The sequence below is a fragment of the Leucopleurus acutus genome (assembly GCF_964270905.1).
Source record: "Leucopleurus acutus genome assembly, chromosome: 1".
In the NCBI taxonomy this organism is placed as follows: domain Eukaryota; kingdom Metazoa; phylum Chordata; class Mammalia; order Artiodactyla; family Delphinidae; genus Leucopleurus; species Leucopleurus acutus.
This window is the reverse complement of record NC_139142.1, coordinates 9,216,241-9,228,365: the sequence shown is the minus strand read 5'-3', so window position 1 is coordinate 9,228,365 and position 12,125 is coordinate 9,216,241. Positions and strand designations below refer to the sequence as shown.

General features: G+C 42.2%; 1 protein-coding gene across 3 annotated transcripts in view; it reads right to left on the bottom strand.

Annotated features, from left to right (window-relative positions):
- Positions 1-11,799, bottom strand: part of DICER1 (dicer 1, ribonuclease III) — a 61,608-nt gene extending 49,809 nt beyond the window's left edge. For all 3 annotated transcript variants that reach the window (XM_082832555.1, XM_082832556.1, XM_082832557.1), the window contains exon 1: positions 11,529-11,799. The gene's annotated coding sequence lies outside the window, so the exon portion shown is untranslated. The remainder of the gene's footprint in view (positions 1-11,528) is intronic.
- Between the last annotated feature and the right edge of the window lie 326 nt (positions 11,800-12,125).

Genomic DNA, 12,125 nt, shown 5'->3' with positions numbered 1-12,125 from the left:
GTCCACAACTCTCTATGTCAAGCTGCTTTAAGATGCTACAATGTGAACATTTCACTACTAAAGAGAGGTCAGTTCTGAGACAAAATGAGCCTAAGAAACGTATGATTATGGATGGACGCTTAGTCAATGTTGAGTCAGGAAGCAAACACATCAAAGTTCCAGGTGAGAGGCAGAGCCTACACCACAGCCACGTGCAACCACTCATGCTCTCTGCTTTCCCTGTAACTCCATGACGAGTGTATCACAGCCTCCACAGATGAGGAGTATAAAAAGTGATATTTAAAGTGGTTTTCCCCACTTAAAAAATTCTCATTGCACCTCCTGCCCCTCAAATTATTTGTTCATTCATTCAACAGGTATTTATTAAGCAAGACATCCCTAATGCAAACTTGTATTCTGGAGAATGTGAGAACTTGAGTTCAGTTTTGAAGAATGGGTAGTAATAGCACTAGTTAGGGAGAAGATAATACAGGACATCATGGGGACGAGGAGACAGCATGTGAAGCAGCATTTAAACAGAAACCAGGCAAGTCGAGTTGAGGGAATTACAAGCTGTGTGCTGCAGCGCAGTGTCCCACAGGAGAACAGCAAGACCATGAAAGTGGTAAGATAAGCAGGGGCGAGACCATAAAGGGCCTTATACACAGCTCTAAAGGGATTAGAATCTCGTCCTGTGGGCCTTTTTAGTCTCAGCATACACCAAGGGTTGTCACCTACTTAATCTCAGCCTAAGAATGACTCTCTATCAAGGCCCATAGACAAGAACATCTGAATACAACAAAGTAACAGACTCCTGAACTTTACCCTTTCCTTTACAGGGGACATTCCTTTTCCTGGTTACAATCATTGCCTCTACGAATACAGGTTTGGCTGGAGCTGTCCCTGTTGGTGCACTGAAATCCCTTGTCCCAGGAACCACCCACCCACCCAGTCCAACCACGGAAGAACCAAGATGGTTGGTCACCCCACCTCTAGCTCCAATTCACTATCCCTGACTGCCTACAGTACATTTCCACTTGGAGATCAAAGGAACTTCTCCAAAAATTCCAAAAATTCAATTAATCTAAAAAGAAAGATGAAGACCTGCTACTGCTAAATACAATTAAGAACACACCCCCTCACACAACCATTCTTACAGGAATTCCAGAGATGCTTCAAGAAAGAAAAGCAGCATCAAAATAAATGCAGTCTCCTAAGGTAACAACTCTTATTTCACTCAATTATGTTACAATTAAACCCAATATACATATATTATAGAAAGAATCCAGGTAAGAGAGGAAAGGAAGTAGGCTCCAAAGTCAGAGTGGTGAATGAGCCCGTTAGCTCTAAGACTGCGGGCAAACGACCTCATTTCTACAATGGCACCTACACAGATGGCAGCCCCTTGGCTCCTCCTTCTCCCTACATAATCCACAACACACACATTTAACTCTAGCGTAAGTCAACTACGCAAATCACTAAAAAAAAATAGGTAAGATGTTTGTTGTGGAAAAAGGAATTGCACATATTGGAGAGAAGAGGTGAGAGACTGCGGGAACCATGCTCAAAAAGACTCTCAGAGCCTCTCCTTGAGAGTCAATTCAGAGTATGCTACATGGTTCACAAATGTGGGGACTACTGAGAATGGGAAGAAGAGCGAGAACCAAAACTGTAACTGGTGCCACCTTTCAGAACTGTTATAGTCCTCTTTAAAAACAGGCAAGCGCCCACACTGGACCAAAGGACAAAACTGGCGGCTACCGTATCCTGCAAGGATACCGTATCCTAGTGCTTTTAATCCTACATTGTTTGAACATGAGCGAAGCCACGAGGATACCCCATATGTATCTGCTTACACATGATTGCAAAGATAAAGTCTGGCACCTCTAAGGGACCTACTCAGTAAGTAAACTGTCTGAATGGCAAATAGACAATGTGACTGAGACACAGTATCCAACACTAAGAGCAGAAGAAGTAGCTGTCATTTGCCAAACTCAACCTCTCGCCAAGGACTACCAACAAGCATCAGTCCCAGAAAAAAAACAAAGGGATTAAAATCAAAAGTATAGTACTCATGGAGCGTAAAGCTCCAGGTGACTCTGGGTACGAGAAACGTGATGAATCAAACCAGGACAGCAAGACAGCTCAAAACCTTCAATGAATTCCCTTTGCACTTAGGATAAAATCTAAAATCCTTACTATGTGTGACCCTGCCTCTCCCTCTCCCTGACTGGGGCTGGGTAACTCCCCCGTCTCCCACTAGTCACAGGGCCTTAGGCCCTCCACCAAGCTCTTTCCTACCTCAGAGCCTTTGCACACACCATCCCCTGGCCATCTGCTCCTCAATCTTCAAGTCTGGTTATGTTTTAATATGTTTAATATGTTTAATATGTTTTAATATCAATTATATCTTACTCTGGAGAACACTTTGGATGATATGGACAAATTTCTTGAAAAATACAATTTACCAAAATTAACATCTAAGAAAGAGAAAATGTGAAGAAGCCTATAGCTTTTAAAGAAATTTAATTAAAAACTGCTTATGGGGCTTCCCTGGTGGCGCAGTGGTTGAGAGTCCGCCTGCCGATGCAGGGGACACGGGTTCGAGCCCCGGTCGGGAAGATCCCACATGCCGCGGAGCGGCTGGGCCCGTGAGCCATAGCCGCTGGGCCTGCGCGTCCGGAGTCTGTGCTCCGCAACGGGAGAGGCCACAGCGGTGAGAGGCCTGTGTACCGCAAAAAATAATAATAAATAAAATTAAAAATAAATAAAAAATAAAATAAAAGAGAAGTAAACAATCCTTAATACAATGTGTAAAAATTCTTCATATACCATGGCAAGTATGAAATATCAAAAGCTCCCAGAGTAAAGAAGGAAAGGGAGAAAATTTACCTTTATTGAGCACTTATATTCTATTATCTGGTTTAATCCACAAAGCAACACTAAGACAAGTTATCATCTCCATTTTAAAGGGATTTGAAATAACTTGCCCAAGGCCATGTGGCTAATGAATGGGAGAGGTAGAATTCTGCTTAAAATTTTGTCTGACTCCTATTTTTATTTTCACAATATACAAAACACTATGGTCTCAAAGGAAGTGCCCATTTACACTGATCTGCCGGTCAAAATATGTATCTGGATATGTTCCCCTTGATCTCCTCAGGGGACTGAAAAAGAATGTATCCATTTTAAGATTAACAGATGCCCACTGAATATTTTACTTTTAACTGAATCTGCATAAACACATATAAGTAAATATTGCTTTAATTATAAAGCCTTAGCAACTGAAATCAGCCCTGACTATGGATATTTCTCTTGGCCTTTCTAGTTTAGGTGCTCAATAAATACACAATAACAGACTATATATCTCACCATTTTTTTCAATACCTTTATTACATTTAGCTGAAGACTAAACGTGATTTACTGCTTGACACAGAAACTACATAATGACTTCTTTCTCTAGTGAAATGAATTAAGTGCTACCTTAAGACAGATTATTATAAAGGGGGTTCAGACATAGTGAAATAAACTAGATTAATATTATAGAAACTATAATGTACCATGTAACTTTTTCTTCACTCAATATAGACAACACAGGTAAGCATTTTGCCAGAGCATTTGCTGCTGAGGCAAGACACAGATTTCATACATGTATATATGTAGGTATAAGTGTATGTTTTGCATGTGTACATGTATGTGTGGGTACATGCGTGCACGTGCACATGTATAAGCGTGTGCATGCTAAAGAGGCCTTAGGAAAATTATTTTTTTCCCTACTCCTGGCCAAAATATGGACCCAATTCATATGTAAAAAAACTTCCCGGGGACTTCCCTGGTGACGCAGCGGTTAAGAATCCGCCTGCCAATGCAGGGGACACGGGTTCAAACCCTGGTCCAGGAAGATCCCACATGCCGCAGAGCAACTAAGCCCATGCACCACAACTAGTGAGCCTACGCTCTAGAACCCGCAAGCCACAACTACTGAGCCCACGTGCCACAACTACTGAAGCCCACATGCCTAGAGCCCGTGCTCTACAACAAAAGAAGCCACCACAATGAGAAGCCTGTGCACCACAACAAAGAGTAGTCCCTGCTCTCCACAACTAGAGAAAGCCTGTGCGCAGAAACGAAGACCCAACACAGCCAAAAATAAATAAATCTCAAAAAAAAAAAAACTTCCCTGAATTCTCCTAATGTTCAGCAACAGAAAAGCTAGAGATGTACAAAGATTGATTTTAAATAATAACAATAAATATTCTCCTTCAGAATTCTGTTATATGTCAACAAAAACTTTTTTTTACAAATTATCCCCAAAAGAAAGCGCCCTTTGACAATGCTTCATTTCACATATTTTATTGAAGAAAGGTTGGAAACTGAAGTCCATGTGTTATGTAAGCAATAAAGAATTACTCTTTTTAAGCACTAATAGCATCTGGAAATTATAGCTTGCCTTAACTCCAGTAGAATTTACACACTACATTTAAATGCCTAATTTAGGTTGTTCTATTATTTGTTCGTATGTTTTTAATCAACAAAATTATGCATTTTCCTCTGAACACCAAAATTATGTTTGGTCTAAGATAAATAAATTACTTGAGTTTATTATATGTAACAGGTACATATAAAGATTTTAAAATTAGGGGTTTTTTCTTTGTAATGTTTAGCTATACAATATACAAGACCCTTGGAAAAGGTAGGTAATACCGGTAGTGTTACATACAAAATATAATAAGCATTTTTTTTAAGATTTTTTTTTTAATGTGGACCACTTTTAAAGTCTTTATTGAATTTGTTACAATATTGCTTCTGTTTTATGTTCTGGCCTTTTGGACACGAGGCATGTGGGATCTTAGCTCCCCAACCAGGGATGGAACCCGCACCCCCTGCACTGGAACGCATAATCCTAACCACTGAAACCCCAGGGAAGTCCCGTACAAAAATATGATAAGCTTTTACAATTAAAATACGAAGGTGCCTATCAAATACTTTCTTCCTCTTTAATAGTACCAGAGGCCTCTCAGTGGGTTCCTTGCTCTTCATCATATTGATCAGATCAAGAGTTTAAACAGTTCCCATCAGACTCTCATTCATTCACAATCATTCACTAAGCTGTACTAGATGCAGAGATAAAAGATGAAAAGACTCAACTGTCTCTGAAAGATTTGGCCGTCCTTTCAAGGCACAATCCAACTTGACCTACTTTCCAAGCCTTACTTCCCATGGTTTTCACCTTACCTTTCCTGCTCCGAACAGCTCACAATTCCATCACCTACTTTCTTATAGTCACTACATACAAACCTCAATGCTCAGTAAATGCAGCCTCTCTTTTCCAAGTCTCACATGTAGTTTAGATTCAGCGTGAAATGGAGAAGTCCCTGAATTATACAGATGCTTCAAAGATTACCGACTATAAGATAGCCTGGAGCCTTACAAATGTTCTCATTTTAAAAGTGAGAAAACCAAAACTAAGTCTAGAAAGGCCAGGGTGACCTGCCCTTAACATATCTAGTTATTCAGAAGCAAAGCCAAACTAGAACACAGGTTTCCTAACCACTCGTTATTTTACATTGTTCATTCATTCCACCACTCATGTCTGCCTCAATTATCTGAAATTTTTTTATCCTTGGTTAACCTATTACTTGTCTTTATTTGTGTTCATATAGCTACATCAGCGTGTACGGATGGGGTTCAGCAGGCGTCCCTGCACCTCCTATAACTGTATACAAAATTCTGAATATGCACATGCACATTTTTCTGGGGATAAGATTCGTATCTTTTGTCAAATCAGGAGTCTCCAAAGAGTAAGAATCACTGGCCTATATCAAGTACATATGATATATAAAGTTTATGCTGCTTCAAAATATCGATTCAAGGATGATGCATTTATTCATACATAATAGAAGAATGGTAGTTATATAGGGAAATTGAGCAATACTTAAGGCACTATTATGCTTGGTCACTATTATAGAGACCCAGCTAAGGTAGCTGAACCATTTGACCCAATACAGACAATCCTCATACAGAATACCCGTCTGTGAAATATTGCACTCAAGCCCTCTTTTCTTTTTCATCTTCCGTTATAAAGCTAAGCAAAACATCTCAATAGTCATAATTCTGGGGGAAATCACAATATCATCAAATCACATTAAGAATATATTCTTGAGCAAAATTTCCTCTAATGTACGTATCTGAAGCAAAATAACATCAGCTAAATTTTATGAAATGGTGGTTATGTGACAGAACTGGGTTAAGAGTTTAAGAAACTCACTTTTTCCTCACAACCTCAAGAAGTAGGTACTATTATTATGAGCGGATTTCAGATGAGGGAGCTGACTCAGAAAGGCTGCCAGACACCCTGTGCTCCTCAGCTAAACTGGAGGAATCAGAATTTGAACCCTGGTCTCTCTGACACCAAAAACTTGCTCTTAAACGTCCTTATAATGCTTCGCTAAAATATTAATATTTAATTCTGCAAAATGGAAAACGCTTAAAATACCACTAATCAGAGCTACCCATGAGTGATGGCAGTGTAGCAGGATGGGCGAGAGGAGAGGCCACGCGAAGCTCTGGGCTCAGCATGTTAACTTCGCCCTCTCAAAAAAAAATCTCAAAATATCTCAAAGTCTACTGCCTTTCTCTTTCCCTTCAAACAGAGTTACTGATCTAACTCCTTAATCAAAGAACCTTTCTACATCATGTCAAAGATCAGTTCTTAAATCGAGATCCTTCTCTCATTATCTGAGTTCTTTAAGCACATTATTTTTAAAATTCTGAACTGGTGTGCTGACATATTCTAATCAAAAAAGAATTTCCAAATGTGTTTTCTAAATTCTTACTTTATTGCACACATTGAGCCGTCACCTGAGAAAGAACCAAGGGCTAGCCAGCTTCGGCACGGGAAAGCCCACAGTACCAGGAAGACGCCCCATTTCACAGTAATTTGCTTCTATGAAACCCTTCTCTCCATCCACAATGTCTCTGTGGACATAATAAGTCCTCACTAATGAAGAATGAGGCAGCATGATCTGTCCAAAATCAGAACAGTCATGATCTTTTTAAAAGCCTTAATATACAAGCAATATTATTTTCCATAAAACTGTTAGCTTCTAAGTCCTTTAAAAACTAATATAAAAGTAATTTATTCACTCAACAAAGATGAGCACTGTCTTTACGCCAGCACTGCTCTATTCTACCCTTACTATCCTTACCATTCCATAAACCTTAACACGGCACATTTAGTGTCACGATGAGCTTCAAACATCAGAACAGCAAGGCCAAAATTCAAGTCTTTCGTGTCTTATTTCTAGTAAGTCTTACTGACAGCCTCAGACAACGTTTTCCTGTGGCATCTTCTTAGCCACCTACTTAAAATGTATAGCAAATTTGCATATTAAAGGAGAACCAACAATTCACTGACAATTCTAGGAAAACAGGAAAGCCATTTTGTACTCAAAATTTATTTTAACAAAGGCTTTCTTACATGACTGAAAATTTCAATTTCATCAGCTGGACCTCAAAAATAAGGCTATACCACTATACAAGCAATCCTACTTTTTAGACCAACACACAATTCCTAAAGACAGGCAGAGAGAATCTGGAAAATCCTGACTGCCTCTACTATCCAGAAAAGAGTACATTGTGAATGGATTATTACTCAGCGTCTGTCAAAAGCCTGAATGAGACAACCGATATATGATGGACATCGTCTGAAAGAGAAATTAACTAAACTAATGAATCACATCACCAGAACGTGTATACCTACATTACTAACGCTTTTCCATTATGTCTGAGGCCTTTATCCAGTTTCCCTAAAATGGCATGTGAAAACTATTTCTCCATCATTTATAAAATGTAAAACGTTTTCTCCATATATTGTTAATGTCATTTTACATAAGAATTCAAATGCTTATTCATCATACAAGAGAAAAGTCTGCTTCTCCTGATTAACTGCTATACTTCCTTTCACCAATCAATACCAACTATAATTAGTCCTGTTTCCTCTTTTGCTTTGACTAATAAAATATTAAAAAAAAAAAAACTTTAGTGACATGCAGACGCTAATTATCCTTGCGCTGAGCTTCTCATCTAATTCCCTCCACACTCTACCCCTCAACCTTCACCACTATTTTCACTGTCCTCTCAAACATCTGTCTATCGTAAGACCATCTCAAATCCTTTCTCAAAGGAGACAAATAATAAAACACATACATCCATCGGGCTTTGAGAATGAGCTGAACTCTTGAATGTCCAAAATGCAGAGCACAAGGATAAATCACTTGGCTCCAACTTAACTATTTACACAAGTTAAACAGGGACCTGACCAGTACCTTCCTCTGACATCAACAGAGCAGAACATGGCTCCATGATGGATCAACTGAATGAATTCAGTTACTTGCCAAACACTGGTGGGAACCGAGATCATAAAAACAACTAAATCCTGGGCCTCAAGAAGATTAAAGTCTTCTATTAATAAAAAGTTCCTATTTGTAGGGAAGTACAACCACCTGGAAAAACCCTGAGAAAACTCATACTGCAATAAGTTCTGAGTCTAGTGTTCTGATGATCTAGAAACAATCCGACCGCTTCCGGGTATACACAAAAGAAGCAGAAGCTGGGGCTCAAGCAAGTATTTGTATACCTATGTTCATAACGACATCACTCACAAGGCCAAAAAAGTACAAGCAACCCAAGTGTCCATCAAGGGATTAATGGATAAGCAAAATGTGGTGCATACCTATAGAATGAAGTAGTATTCAGCCTTAAAAAGGAAGGATATTCTGACACATGCTACAACGTGAATGGATCTGGAAGATGCTATGCTAAGTGAAACAAGCCAGTCACAAAAGGACAAATGTTGTACAATTCTGCTTCAATTAGGTTCCAAAAGTAGCAGATTCATAGAGACAGAAAACAGAATGGTGGTTGCCTGGGCCTGGGAGGAGGGTGGAATGGGGAGTTAGTGATTAATGGCTACAGAGTTTCAGTTGAGAAAGATGAAAAGTTCTGGAGATGGATGGTGGTGATGGCAGGCAAACAATGTGAACGTAATTAATGCCACAAAACTATACACTGAAAAATGGTTAAAGTGGTACATTTTGTTATATTTTACCACAAAAAAAGTTAAAAATCTTAATTATTCAGATAACCAAAGGTCACCTGAACATTTAAGACAGAGTTCCATTCATTAAACAAGTATTAACTAAAAACTTACCTGCAAGTTACACAGGTTTTTTCCCTAAAATCCACTTGGAACAGCAACGCAACGTAAGGAAGACAGCCCACATGCAAAGATTTTTAAATCAAACCATGATTCAATCCTGGCTCTGCCACTTCTAGATTCATAACTCTCTGAGTCTTAGCTTCCTTGCATGTAAAATAAGACAATACCAAGTCTGTCTCAGGGTCACGGTGAGGATTAAATAAGAACACACATAAAAGCACCTGAAACATCTTGGCACACAGTTAAGGAGGAACTTCTTATGAATAAATGTTTTCCCTTCTCTCCTTTGCCACAAGTAATGACCACAGGATGTTAGGGTCACAAGGGAGAGAATGTTGATGAAATACCTATTTTCTCAAACGAAACAAGCATCTCACACATCAGACAGTGGCAGGGAATAAATCTCTCAGTGCCATAAAAGTCATCCTCCTTTGAAGACAGCACTACACTGAAAGTACTACCCACTATATACTACCACAAAATCACTGTCAAATAAGAATCATGAGCCACATCAAAATAAAATGTCTTCTAAATCAAGACAATAAAATTCAGCAATGGCAAAACCACCTCACTTTACAACACATACACAGTGCCACAGATATAATACAGTAGACAGAACTTAACCTTTAATCATGAGATGACAGCATAAAAAGTAAAACAAGCCCTTATTGAAATAACTACAGGAAAAGAAGGTCTTTTCTTCCCAAATTAAATGTGCTCATCTTTTCTTAAAACAGCATTTTGATGCCTTGAGTAAGTCCATTATCCAACACTGCCATTTAAATGTTCATAAAGATCATATTAAAAGCAATCTTTGTAGTGTTTCTAATCTTTAAAGTTTTATAAACTATGTCCTAAAATAAAATTTTGAAATAATTATATATGTAACTATATACAGTATATATTACATATGATATACATATGCCACAGATAGCTACTAGCTAGCTTTAAAGACAACACTGCAAAATAAGCTGATTATGGCAACCTAGTTCCCAAAGATATTGATACTAAAATTACTATTCACTAGCAGCCTCATTCAGCATCTTGTACCATCATCCACCCTCTAATAAATTATTGGAGCTCTGGGTTAAGATGGGTATTTTTATTTCAAAAATTTAATGTTTAGGACACTATATTTGCAATGGCGTTAACCTTTTATTGAAGCACATTTTTTAAAAGTATTTTCCGAGTGACTCCTAATTTGTACCCTTTTCCATTCACTGAGTGTGCTGCAGTTGAAAAAGAAGCAACACGAAAACAACTGAAAATCAGAATTGTGAAGATTCAGAAAAGTTAAAGACCAAAGCACGTCAAGTAGCAAAGACTTCAAAGTAATATTCTTTAAAATGATGAATATTTTTTAAACCGTGATAGTCACAATAATAGACTTATCATCTGGGTTAAGTAACGTGTCCCCATAAGCATGACTTTCTTCACAAAAGCACTGACTAAACACTCTACAGCAAGGAGCCCCACTCATCTCTGTCTTCGCAAATCTTCAGGCCATTAAAGATAACATTAAGTGGTCTGTTAGTTCTGTACTGCGGGCAAAGCTATGGGGCAGCTCAGCTTTTCTGGAAAATCTACAAAATATCTGCCGTGCCAACTTAAAACATACACTGATTTCCCCAAAGACTGAAAACCCTCAAGAAAGCCTCCTTTGCAGAGTCCAGGCGTGCTGGCACAGAAACACCGGAGAGGAGGGGCTTAAAGATGGCCTCGGCCACCCGTCCCTGGGGACCCAGATCTGGTCACCTGCCAAGAAACACGAACAATCCTCGCCGGGCGCGCCCCGAAGTCTCGCGCTTTCCTGCCAGCGCGGACGGCCCGGCTTCCTTTCCTCCCGCCCCCTCGAAGGTGTCCACCCAGGAGGCCCAACGCGGCCACCGCCACCAAGCAGGCTCCCGAGGATGCTCCCGAGTCGCGGCGGTTGACTCCGTACCACCGTCGTGTGCGTAACCGGACCTGTCAAACCCCCACTCTCCGCGGGCCGGGAGCGACCTGCGAGGACCCGCTCCACTCCGGGAGCGAGGCGCCCGCGTCCCCGTCCCCGTCCGGTGCCAGGGCGACCGCACAAAGTCCCTGGGAAGCACCGAATCAGGATGGGCGCTGGGGTCGGGGAGGCGCAAAGCCCGGCGGCGTGGACGTCCGGCCCACAGGCCGCGTCGCCCGGGACCAGGCGAGGCCGCGCCATCTGTCCGCGCGAGTCTCGCCACCGTAGGCCCCGGGCCGGGCGCCCACGCGGGCCTCGGAGCCCAGGCAGGCGCGGGGCCAGGCGGGGCCGCTCCCCGCCCCGGACACAAAGCGGCTCCGCGGAATCCCGCCTCACCTGCAGCACGGGGCGCCGCGGGCCTTCGAGAACCATCGGACCCCGCTCCGGCGCGCGCGTCACAGCCCAGGCCTCCCGCTGCCGCCCGGCGCCGCCACCGCCGCCGCCATTTCCTCCCGCTCGCCGTCGCCTCGTCCCCGCTGTCAGGTTACTCCATTCACCTGGGCCTGAAGCAGCCTGCGCCGCGCTGCGCCGCGCCTCCGCCGCGACCCCTCCCGCCGGCGCTTGCGGAGACTGCGCAGCGCCCTGCTCGCCCGCAGCCCGCGCACGGCCTGCGGCAACTGCGCACAGCGGCTTGGAGAATCCGACCGGCGTCCGCACCGCCCCCTCCGCGCCCCCACGCTCCACTCGACCCGCGCCGGCATGAGAGCGAGCCTGTGATTGGACAGAGCTCGGCGGTGAAAGGTTAATCCCGGCCCCCCAGCCACTCAGGAGCCGGGAGACAGTGGACGCGAGCGGCGGAGGCCCAGGCGGTGTTTGCGGCCCAGAGCCGGGACGGTACCCGGACGTTCCACTGCCCGCCGCTCGGCACCTTCGCCACCATCCCGGGCCCGCGCGTCGGGGTTGCGGACGCTCGCTTGAGTCGGCAGAATCTGC